The sequence below is a fragment of the Marmota flaviventris genome, chromosome 5, assembly GCF_047511675.1.
Source record: "Marmota flaviventris isolate mMarFla1 chromosome 5, mMarFla1.hap1, whole genome shotgun sequence".
NCBI classification, from domain to species: Eukaryota; Metazoa; Chordata; class Mammalia; order Rodentia; family Sciuridae; genus Marmota; species Marmota flaviventris.
In genome coordinates this window covers 105,960,330-105,973,443 of record NC_092502.1, presented here as the reverse complement: position 1 = coordinate 105,973,443, position 13,114 = coordinate 105,960,330, and the positions used below count along the sequence as shown (strand labels likewise).

Below are 13,114 nucleotides of genomic sequence, written 5' to 3'. Positions count from 1 at the left end.
TTGTAGCGCGCGCGCGCACACACACACACACACACACACATTCACACACATTCACACACATACACACACATTCACACACACATACATACACACATACACACAGAATATGGTAATTGGGATAAAAGATGGTGTACTATGGCTTATGAGTGTGTGCGTGCGTGGGTGCATGCGTGTATTTGAGACAGGAAGAAAGTGAGGCTATGACTATGGTGATATATCATTGAATAAAACTAATGCAGAAATGTGAGAAGTGACAATAACCTAAGGGGGAATACAAACACTGTGAAAAACATAGGTTCTGTGATTATTACAATTTAATTGAAGGGTAATTAAATCTTCAGAGATCTAAGTAGAGGTACATTGTCTCCTCTTTCCTTTCTTTCTTTGCATTCTTTAGAGGAATGGTGTAGCCCTATGAGACCTTCCATGGCTCGCCAATGTTGTCCTGCCCTCACTCTGTGCACAAACCTGACAGCCCCCAGCCTTTCAACTGGCCTTTGTAGGGCTTATAAGACAGGATGCCAGAGTCCCAATCTCACATCCTCTTCATATGGAAAACCCAGACATGAGGGATTGGAGGTTGATCTTCAGCACCAACAAATGTTCTGTAAACAATGTGCAAATTCAACATAATGCTCACAGCAATAAATAACCCACAGCAATTTCAGTGTCAAAATTTCTCCACATAACAAATTAATTCGTTCTGATTCTGAGCTGGCAACCAACAGTAATATTAATTTACCAGATGGAGATACAACCTAAATTCATATGTGCTTCTAAGGCATCAAACAAATCTGTTTTAAAAGCAGATATGGCAATGCACGATAAAAGAATCACAACCAAGCAATGGTATTGAATATGTTCATGGCAACCTGTATAATGCAAGGTACAAAGGGAGGTAGGAAAGTAAGAATGGCATGCTGCAGAAAAAAACAAACATGAAATACTCAGAGTGCAGTACAGGGGAAAACATGTATTCAATCTAGGGCTCAGTAGGGTGATGCAACAGGAGTTGAAAGAAGAGAGAGAGAATTGGGCATAGAGTAGGGAGAAAAGGCTTCTGGAAGAAGTTGAAGTTCAGCCTGGAAGAATGGGGTGGGTCAATGAAAGGAATATTCCTGAATGTTTAACCAGTCTAAACAGAGATATAGAGGTAGGATTAGTTTGCTCAATGTAGAGAATGGTGAAAGGCTGGTCTGAGAGCTGTTGAGAGGATTTTTAGAGAGAAGGGGAATAGAGTTAGACTTGATTATAAAGAACTTGGAAAGTCAGAAGAGGAGTTTGCATTTGATTTGCTCTGTGTGTTAGGAAGGCCTTGGGGTTAACTACAAACTGTAGAACTCTGAATACATTTGCTTAACTGACTAAAGAGTTCATCTTCTCAAACAGCAGAAAGACCAGCACCAGTGGGCACAAGGGTCCCACAGTGGAACTTGCCCTCTTTCTTGGTGGGAAGCATTGCCATTAAGCTTGTTGCTTCATGGTCCTAATATGGCTGTTCTCCAGCCTTATACCTACATTCCAGGCAGAAAGAAGATAGGAAAGGAGACGGTGGGTGAACTTTGCATAAGGAATAAATGCAAAAGCTTCCTTTGAAATCCTTATCAGTCTTTGGTTTGTGTCTCAGTGGCCAGAATTGTGGCACAACGCAGCCCCTTATTGAAAGGGTGTCTAGGAAGATTAGTGATTTTCTTAGGTACATTGTCATCACAAGCAAAATCAGAGTTCTGTTTCTTAAGGCAAAAGGAGAAGTGGACACTGGAGCAGCAAGCAGCAATCTCTACACACTATAGTGTAGGTTCCTGAACTGAGTTACCTCAGAGAAAGTGATGACTTTTTAAAAATGGATTTGGCTTTGGTATACAAGGGATTCAGAAGGAAGGAGAAGCTTCCAGAAGGATAAATGGAAGTTATTGAAAGCAATCTAGGAGGAAATGGTGAGCATTTGGACTAGAGTCCTGGATATGATAATGGAGAGAAAAAGAGAAGCTAGGAGTTATTTCCAAGGAACAATGAAAACAATTTTAACTTTACAAAGAATGGTCAAAGTGGATGATTAACTTCCTGGCCCTTTTCTTTTTAGTTCTATGCATAAAGTTAACACTTAGGGAAGATGGTGTTGTAGGGACAAATGAGGCAAGGCACCAAAGATAGCAGGAAATAGTTTTGTTTGGCTGCAGCCAGGCTCAGAGGGCACAGCTTTTGCTGTAATCAATCAATCCCCTGAACCCCGAGTTCAGGTAGTTTCAGAGTTTTATACCCAGCATGTAAGGGGAGGGGCTCAGAAGTTCACAGTCTGCAGAAGTTCACATAAAAGCAGCTTTTTCTTTCACTGTTTTGGGCAAGTTAACTCTTCAAAGACAGCACCTGAGAAGGGGAGAGCTTCTTCTCCCTTTTCTTCCCTCCCCCTGCCAGTTGTTACCAAGAAGACAATTGTAACTTATCTTAAAAATGTAGACATCTCTGTGAAGCCCAGCTCAAGGCCAGAGGACTTGTTTGCACATTTCTTCAAAGTACTATACTGGATACATTTGTGAAAAACTAGTAAGGGTGTGTCCAGCACCTGGAGTGCTGGTATCTTCTAGGCCAGTGGCTAGGGCGACATGAAAATAGGAAGTTTATCTACAATGGACTTTTTTGCAGAGACTCTTTTGCTGACAGACCTAAAATCAGCCATGGTAAAGAGGGCTTTTCTGTGGAGAAAGGGGGTGCCACTTCAATGGAAGGGTACTTATTAGTGTTTATTATTAAAGAAAACATCAAGAATCAGAGATATGTTGGGGCAATAACAAATCCTGGAAGGTTATTACATTTAACGTAAAAAGCACCTGATGGGTAGGAAAGGGCTGAGTTGGTTTCCAAGTCAGGGGATTCTTATAGGAATATGCTTCTTCTTGGGAACATGAACTTATTTTTCCAGGGATATCTTCTAAACATGACAGACCATTAGAATACATCTAAGCTTAAAAAGCAAAATGAGGGCTGGGGGTGGAAATCATGGTGGAGCACTTGTCTAGCACGCCCAAGGCCCCGCCTCCATCTTCAGCACCATAAAAAGAAAGAAAGAAAAATGAATCCGTTCTGAAAATCACTTACATTCCTTTTCATGACTAACCCTAAATAATGCAAGCATTCTGCATATCTGTTAGAATGGGGACAAAAAGGGAAGAATAAAAAGGAAGGAATTCCACAGAACTTTTTTTTTTTTTTGTGGTGGGGGGCGGCAGTTATTTGGTAGTTATTGTAAAAGAAAAGAATAAAAATTTCTTAAGACTAGAAAATTGTTGCAATCCAAAAATCTTTTCTAAATGTTATTAAATAGCAGTCATGGCACAAGACAGTGTAGTTACAGAAAGGTTTAGGAAAAGCTCCCAGCCTGAAGGGGATCCCAGCATGTGGGAGGCAGCTTATTACAGTACCCCATGAGGAAGTTACCTCAAGGGTAGGGACACAGACTGTGGGAGCTGAGAGGAAGAAGGGACTAGGTCCATCTGAGGGCTGCAGCTTTTTGACATTTTATGGTCCTACCATGACACAAATGGGATTGGATTTTTAGCCAGAAAGAGTTGTTAAGCAACTCAACCACTTTAGGGCACTGGGAAAGGAGGTGACATTGCCAGAGAGCCAAGGATCTCACCTTGACACCTCCCAGAGCTCCTTCTCAACATTGGGGAAGGAGTCAAGGAGAAACTCAGGGATGCTTAATGGAGAAAATGGATTAGTGGTATTTGCAGTGTGTGATTTTGTAATTACTCTGAATCTTTATACCGGCTCATCTTTATCTGAACTTTCAAGGTTGAGTGTAGTTTTATTTTTTTTATACACCTGGCTTCCTCAATTCAGTTAATCCAAGGTCACCCCCAATTTGCAAGTCACAAAACTCTTCCTCTATCATCCAGAAAACACTGATAGTGAGGCTAGAACACGGTGTCAAATGGGAGAAATTCTTCTCTCCTCCCTCACATCCACAGGTATTCATTCCTTCATCCTCTTCACATTGTTCTGACATTTTAATGATAAAAAAGAGAAGAGGAATATTTTGAAAGAAAACAGTTTCATGTGTCAGTCAAAAAAAAATGTAGTTCTGCTTCTTATTCTCTCATATTTAGTAAATCAAGCCACCAGATCAAGATTCTTCTATTGTGGCCCCCACCACACTTTTCTCCACATCTGGTTGTCAGTTTCTCCCACCAGATGCTGAGTTTCTTGAGCCTTGTGTTTGGCTGACTTGACACTGTCTTCCTGGCACCCTGCATAGTGCAGGCATGAGAGGCACCCAAAGTGGCGTGCTGAGGGAATGTTCCTCACAGACTGAATCTCTGCTGTGATTTATTCTTATTCCCCTGAGGACATAAATAAGCCTGGGTCAGAAAGCTGTGTTCCCAAGGTGTAAACCAGGGTGAAATTTGCCTGGGGGCATCCCAAAAACTTCAGGTAGAAAAATCAAGTTGTCCAATAAAATGTTTTGAGGGAACTCTTCAGAGCTCCAAAGGAAGGTTATCCCTGGTCTAATTTCGCCTGAGTGTTTGTTAACAAAAGCCAGTATACATTTTTATGTTTATTTTTTAGTGCAAGTGTTGCAATAGCTACATCAGTCCCAGAATATAAAAGTATAAGTTGGTTAAAATCCACAAGCAGAAGTCTCCTTTCCACCTAGGGAACCACACAACTCCAAGGGCACCTTTCTATTGCTTGTGAAGTTGCTAACTGGACTCCCAAGCCTTCTTCCCCCAAGCGGCATGGTCGTTCCTTCTCTCTGGAGACAACCAGGTTCTTAAGAGATGAGCTATGTATACATAAACATGAGAGGAGGACGTATATTTTATAAGTATAGCTATATTTTCTAAGAATGAGTTTAGTAAGTAGAATTCACAGGAAAAATCAATATGAAGCAGGTAAATGAGGAGGCCTTGAAATAAAAAGTGTAAGTGGGAGGTGGAGAAAAGGTATCCAAATGAAGATGATCCTTCATCTGAAGGCAGAAGTACAGCAGGAATTCAAACCATACATAAAGAAAGGGGAGGACCACACATCCATCTACCCGTTAGGATGGGCACCTCCTAAAGCTAATGGCCATTGCATGGAGTGCCACAGGGAACCTGCAGCTATTGCCCAAGTGGGACAGTCATGGTGGTCTCTCCTCCTGGATACTGTTGGAGGAAACTTGGGAATGTTCTACTCCGTGGTGACACTCTCTCAGAGGCTCAGTGGCATTTGACCACTGTCACCTTGGCAATTTCCAGAAGCCTCCCACATTCCTTTATATTATTTCAGTGAAACAGGACATTCCACCTTTCAGTTCAAAGAATACAACACACATTGGCCAAGGATCCTGAGCCAAGATGAAAGAGGGGTTGTACTCTCTGATATAGCACTACCCCAGTCACTGCCACTCCTTGGCTAAGCCACCTTCCTCATTAGAGATGTCCTTGGCAGTTAATTTGTGTGAGGTTGACTTGGGTGGATTGGGACAGAATAAATTTACCAGTTAGTCCTTCCTTCAGGAAACACCAACATTCTGCCTGAGATCAAGGAGCTAGAATATGGTATTTGTCAAGTAAATTCCCAAAGTAATTATTGATTCCCAACCATATATAAAGCACCAGCAAAGTTTCTGACTTTCTAACCAGATTAGGTTAGAAATGTAGTCTCCCCAGGCACACAGAGCAGTGGCTAACAGCATAGGACCCTGCCAATGAGGGGAACATCAAAGAAACACGACAGACTTCAGAGAAGTGAGGGATTTGCTTCCAGCTGCGGTGGAAAGGAAGGTTTCACCTTGAAGATTTCATAAAGCTCCCACTAGGGGAGGTTCTTTCCACCTGCAGAATTTTGCAGCAGTCTGGCTGCTATGTCTAAGGCAAGGTTTTTTTTTTTATTTATTTTTTATTGGTTGTTCAAAACATTACATAGCTCATGACATATCATCTTTCATACATTTGATTCAAGTGGGTTATGAACTCCCATTTTTACCCCAATTACAAGTTGCAGAATCCCATCGGTTACACATCCACATTTTTACATAAGGCAAGGTTTTAAAGAAATAAGGCGGCAGGCTGCTCAGGTAAGCCCCCGAGGAGAGAAGAGCCTGGTGGATGGAAGGACTCAGCACTGGCCTGTGAGTTTCAAGATTCACAAACGAGTTCCATTTTTATAGGAAACTCAATCATTCAGGTTTAGGGGAAATGATACCCAAGAGCCATCTATGAACCTGAATATCCATACCAATCTATTTTTTTTACAAAGGGGTAAGAACATATTTTCTAATGACCAAAATGATCTTGTCTGCCAATGGCAGACTACTTTACAATTCAAAGAATGATGGAGTGATTATAGGAGATTGTTTACTGAGCTTGCAATCAGGGACAAATATTAGAAGACCCAAAGATTTAATACAACATCCCACACTACTCTTGCTGAATAGAGTACACACACACACACACACACACACACAATGCTGATATCTGTCGTATTTAAACTCTCCCCATTGAAACGAATAGGAATTCATACCATCAAATTCCTATAACCCCTCCATACCCCTCTTTATATACCATATACACATTATTGGACGTGTTCCACAGATATGAACTGGTTACAGGAGTCTTGTCATCTTGGCTATTGTTGAACATTTCACAAATTTCTTAGTTACTCTTTTAGTAATTATGTGCAGAGTAGCATTTTGGGGTATATTTCTTTTATATTTTAAATTTACATTCAGTATAATTCCTTATTTGAGTTGTGTGAGCTTTGACAAATACAGAGTTGTATAACCATCACCACCATAAATATACAAAACATTTCTATTATCTTCTTATCCATAAAAAAAGTACTGTCTTGAGTTTCAATTTTAAAATAGGTTCTTTTTAGATAGTGGAATGAATTGGACATAACTTTCCTATGTTCATATACGAATACATGACCAGTGAAACTCCACATTATGTACATCCATAAGAATGGGATCCTAATTAGAATAAGTTATACTCCATGTATGTATAATATGTCAAAATACATTCTACTGTCATGTTTATCTAAAAAGAACAAATTTTTAAAAAGATAAAATAGGTTCTTTTTGAAAGATGACCAACCTCATCAGTTACATTGTTATGAACATATCTGCTTATGAAAGGTCATAGTTTTTTAGCCTGATCTCCAATATGGTGCCATTTCAGAGGATGGACAAGATGAATTTGTATATTTGCTTAGCTAAGAATAAGCATTTTTGTATTTACTTAGCTAAGAATGAGTATATCAAGTTTATCTGATCTACGAACATAAAACGAAATTTTAAAAAATCAAGGCATAGTCTAAGGACAACTTCCCCCAGAGAAAGTTAGAAACAAATTCTAGCACTCCAGTTAGAATGCTATCAGGAGACATATTAGCTCTGAGGGCTGGGAAGAGAACTGCTAAGTCATATCTCCAATGCATTTCCTTCCTTTCAATGGGCCACGAGGACAGAGATAACCCCAACAGGCCAGCAGCTGCTCTGGGGCTCAAGTCATTGTACTCATTCCAGCTTTTCAGAAAGTCACCTTAGTAGTGAGCACTTAGAAGAATGACCTATCTTTCCTAAATGGAAGCCACATGCACTTTAATGTATGCAAGTAAGAAGCAGAACCAACTGTTGGTTTTTTATTAAGAGCTTCTTTTTAAAACAAATGTAAAAAAGTGATGTGTACCCACGCTCACTCAGGACATTTTAAACAATATGAAACTCAACATTATGTATGACTTAGTTGTATTTTGGAATTTTTGGAAAAATTAATTATGTGAATTCAATTGGCTATTTGGTGAACAAGTCTCATCACCAAATAATATATTCTTGTCACCCATAGGACTCAGCCCATACCATGGGCTGACAGGTTACTTTTTATAACAGGATAGGAAGAATTGAGGTTTGTAAAATAAATGGGAGCCAGGTCATCCAGAATAGCCCTGCAGTCTGGTATCTACCAAGCATCTCTTCTTGACTCTCCCACTGACCCAAGGAGTGACAAGGCAGGACATCCATTTCTTTAAGACAGTATCACTCAATCTGCCAGATACATATAAAAGACCCTTCTATTCCTGCCAATATCCAGAATTTAAGACTCAAACATTACTTGCCAAATACCTAAAGATGCAAAACAAGTACAACCACATATATATTAGGACGATTATTTTAAGCCATTAGAACATTTACTTTTGTCTCAAAGTCTCCAGCTATAACACGGATTCAGAAGGAACCGAGTTAGCTATTAAAATCCTACTCCAAAGAAGCCTTATAACAAGGTTGCTTTTACGAACAGGGAGAAAATAAGTCAGTCAGTACCCTCCCCTCCTGCTCCTTGCTGTCTTCTCAGGCTTCTCATTTTGTTCTTCTTAGCGCTTCTTCATATCCTCAGTTTTTCCTTATCCTCACCTCCCTCTCTGCTGAGGACAGAGCTCCAGGGTAAACCACATAATGAACCACCAAGCTCAAGTTAAAAGAGAAGCAGAGCCTCCTAAAATGCAACATTTTTCTATAAAACATTGGAAAACTTCAAGGAATGAAGAGCACAGATTCTTTCTTTCATGTGAGGGTGAATATTCTTTGGTGAATTTCAGGATGAACAGAAATCAATGTCATGGAGCAGAGATAAATCTGCCCCTGGCATGCTGACTCACTGTGGCTCTTCTAATAGCATTTACTGGAATGACCTTCAGTTCAAATGAGAACCATGAAATACCAGTAATTTTATGTGGGGAATATTTATATTTTGGCGCAGTAGGTGAATTCCTAATTAAAGGGCATTATTAGAGGCAGTTTCCCTCAAAACTAAACGTGGTTTCATCTAAGTTAGGTTTTGTATTTCTGATCAGTCTTTTTGGTTGAAACAAAAAAATTTTTTTGGATTTAAAAAAATTCATTCTTTTCTTATTTCCTCATAACTAACTCCCATAAGTAATATCTGTTAAGGAAGACATTCTGAGTTCCAAATAGCTCTAACACAGATCAACCCAATATTTTCTCCCTTGAACTATTTGCTTTCTGATTTATGGTTATTGGGTTTAGTGGTTGCAAGTTCAACATAGGAGGCCAGGGACTTTAGAACATTCTCTGACCACAGCAATGAAAAATGTGTGATTCTTCTTTTCTTGCCTTCATTGGCACAAAGGGTAGACTGGGTTCCTTCTTGTGGAAGAATGTATGGTGATCACCATTCCCACTCTCGATTCAGGAGTCTTTCTATTTTCTACTGCTTTTTGGTCTCTTCAGGAATCTTTTCTGAGTTACAGAACTTTGTGGCATTCAGAGAAAGACTCCCTGGCATTAGTGTAGCCAGGATTTAGGGCTTACCCTGCAACTGAAGGGAGTTGGAGAATGGCATCTTTAGAAACCAAGGTGCAACAGTTCACACAGGGTCTCTGAATCAGGTACTTCCCAATAACTACCCCAGAATTTATGAGGGTACTGATGATCTGATTGGGGTCATACCAAAAGTCATCTGCAATCTAAATTATGTAAGAGAAAATTGTACATTTTAAGATTACATATGGGGACTTTCAAAACAGGAACTATTCATTTCTTCTCTCATTCCAAGTTTTCTGAGCACTTACTTTGAGTCAGGCACACTCTGGGGGACTGGAGATACAGCAGTGAATAAAACAGACCCAGCACCTATCCTCACAGACCACTAGGGATTGCTTTGCCATGGTTAATCCAGCACTGCCCCAGTGTCTGAGACTCTGGGTTTCACAAAGAAGGCCTCCCATCCCTAGATTGGGGCAATTCTTCAATTTCTCACATACTGGCTGAAATAGCTCACAGGAGCATCTGATCCCTCTAGCTTCAACTCCCCATTCCCTAGTCTAATATTAATGTTGGCAAGAAGATGTCTTCATCATAGGGAAGGAGGCTTGGAGAAGGAATGGGGCTAATTGCCTCCAGAATTAATATATTCATTGGCCTCTTTGAGTGTGTTTACCTCTACTGCTATGAAATACCAACTTAGGGTAAATGGGTAAAGTCTTGGTTTTGAACTTGCAAAGCAGAGGCTCGGATGCTGTCCATGATGACCAACAGCTTCGAATTGGAAAACACAGATGACGTCAGTCGGTGTCCACCCGCTGATTACTGACCCAATTCTCTTCTCTTTCTTACCCCTCAAAGGCACCACAAAGTCTAGTATTCAATACACTGTCTCATACTACTCGATTTTAAATTTCCAACAACCTTTGGTGAAATCCAAACTCCCATTTCACAGATGAGAACATCAGACCTCAAAATTAATTTGCTCAATTTCTCAAAGCTGCTAACCGAAGCCAATATTCAACCCCAGGCCCTCTGGCTCCAAACCCATGCTCTTTCCACTATCCCACAGCTGTCTACTTCTAAAATTTCAGTTCTTCTTTCTCTTTGTACATTGTTTCAACACAGCCTGGTGGGAAACTGTCATATAATCTGCTGGTTTTCTCCAGAGCTCTGGAATCAGCTATAGGCAACCAAGGGCTTAAAGCTACTCCTCTCCCACCTGCAGGCTCTGCCCTCCAGGTTGTGGGTCTCCTAATCATATCCTTGTCCCCAAGCCTCTCTTGCTTCCTGCACAGGAATCCTGTGGCTGTCATGAATGCTTAAAGATCTATTTTTAGAAATCAAAGGGAACACACCAAGGTTTCTAGGAGTCTATTAATATAATCTTATCTGAGGACACCCAGATTTTTAACTTACCTTGATTTCAAGGTAAGTTACCTCCAGAGAAAGATAAACTTTCCTTACTTTTCTTTTCAACAGTCACCATCCCCAGTATAGGTTTCTTTTCTGGGTTTTGTTGTTGTTGTTCTACCCTCTAGGGCTTCTCCTTATTACCTGGTGCTCAAAGTCAGGGATATTAATAGCTAGCAGCAGCCACAGTTGATTTCTCTCCAAGAAGGCCAAGGGGGAAGCAGCACTAGTTCTCCTTGACCTCCTCTTGTGATTGGCAGTGCTCCTTAAGATCGTCTGCAGGGAGGGACTGCTGTTTTAAAGATCTGTGCAAATGTCAATCAGTGGATTCCATGCTTTTTCAAGCCTGCTGGAGATAACAACTTCATTCTAGGGCACTCAGACTACTACTTCAGGCATAAGAGAATCATAATATACACAAGACAGAAAATGGAAATGGAAAATTAATTTTATAACATTTAAATAAGTAAGAAATGAGAATGCACACATGTAGTCTCTGTACTTGGGGATGTAACTGCACCACTTATGTTACACACACACACATACACACACGCACCCACATACCATATCTCTGCTCAACAATGTTTCTTTGCCTTAACAGGTCAATGATGATAATATAAAAATGTAAACACCAAAAATAAACATGCTTTTGAGATAGCATTGCATTAGGAGTGTCACTAATATGTTAAAAGAAATCAATTAGTTAATCATGTCATAACTGAAAACAAAAATATTAAACAAGGCAATAATAATGGATATAAGCTGAAATACCTTCTGTTTCAAAATCAGTGATAAGATTACTTTCCAAGTAGGTTGCTTTCCAGTATAATATACAGCACATGATATAAAGATACTCCACATTATTAGCCATGAATTTTTAGTATCCTCTTAAGAATAAAATACACAAAAGACTTGTTAAGTTCTGTCCCATGTTCTAACATGAACCCTTTTCATTAATCCTCAAATCAAACTCTCTAATACAGACTAGAAATTATTGTTTCTTTTCATCAGATCAGAATAAAACAGAGAAGAAGCTTGCTTTTGGATGGCTGGGCTGTGGCAATGAGAGCCACTTACCACCAGGAAGAGTCTTTACATTTGGAACAGACTTTTCATAAAAGGAACCTATCTCCAAAGGGGTTAGAAAATCAACTGCAGCTAAAACGAAATTTCATAGAAAAGATCTGCCATTTTCCCTCATATTCAACAGGCATGTTCAGCCCTGTATGAAAGCCAATGATTTTTATAGATGACACAAGCTCTTGGACCAGGTCCCCACCCTCTATAACTTGGTGTTAACTCAGGGATCAGCACCTGTTGCACTGCAAGCCAAGGGACCATCTAATAAACATGGGATACCATGAAGGCCCCTCTGCTGTCCCCGCCCACCTGCCTGTCCCTTCTGACAGTATTAGTACCCCAACTCTCAACTGAACACCCACCATGTCTCTCTGGTTCTCGTGAAGCTAGGCATTTTCTTTCCTTACTGCCCTCATCACTTCTTGCAGTTGCCTGAGGCTATAGTGGTAAAAGACCTTGCTTTGTGGTAAGAAGTTTAGGAGGAAGCAAGTTTCCCATTTGCTGGACACATAAGCTCATGCCCTTAATTACTGAGCCCCAACCTAAGGAAAGAACAACAGCCCAGGGTCATCTTATCACTCACATAATCACAAAATAAATATTAATTGACATTATTTTTTAGGATTCTGACCAATTCAGAACAGTTGTTAATAATGCCCAAATATTCACATAAAAAGAACTTGTATTTTTCCCTCAATTGGACTATTTGTGCATGGATTTGGTAATCAAAAAATCAAAAATCACAGGAAGCCATTGGCCCTCTCCCTGTAGGATCCCAACCTGCACTGCCTGGTTTTTAGCCATTCCAAGGGACCAGAGCCCTGCATCACTCCAGGACAGTCTCTAGATCAGGCCTTACTCCTGGCCAGGATGACTGGTTACATGGACGTCTCTGATGAGCCAAGGAGACCCATCAAACTAAGGGATCCTGGGGAGAAAAGACCGTCCCTGGGAAGGTGGAGTCAGTCACTAGTTCATTCCATTAGTGTCCTTGTGAAGAAGACAGGAAAACGGCAGAGAGATCTGTGAAAGGAAACATGGCCCCCGGTCCAAACTTTGGCCTGACACTCTTTCAAATGTGCCTGGCATGATCACCTGGATGCAATAACTGGCCCAGAAGGAGAAATGTCAGGGACCATAAGAGTCACCAAAGGCTGCCCTTTACTTTGACATCTGCATGAAGGGAGAAACCCAAATACAGGTTTAGACTCATAACCTTGGAATTTTCCCTTGGAGAGTTGCTTCCAGTAGAAGATTGGAACACATATGTTGTCAAAATGACTTTATACCCCGGGTTGCCCCAAATGCTTTTCTTAAGCACGTCCATCTCATCTGCTCCATATTCCTCAG

The 13,114-nt window shown here is 40.5% G+C and overlaps 1 protein-coding gene across 1 annotated transcript in view; it reads left to right on the top strand.

Moving 5' to 3' along the window:
* Znf366 (zinc finger protein 366) overlaps positions 1-13,114 on the top strand; it is a 67,544-nt gene that overhangs the window by 31,912 nt on the left and 22,518 nt on the right. The window lies entirely within an intron of this gene.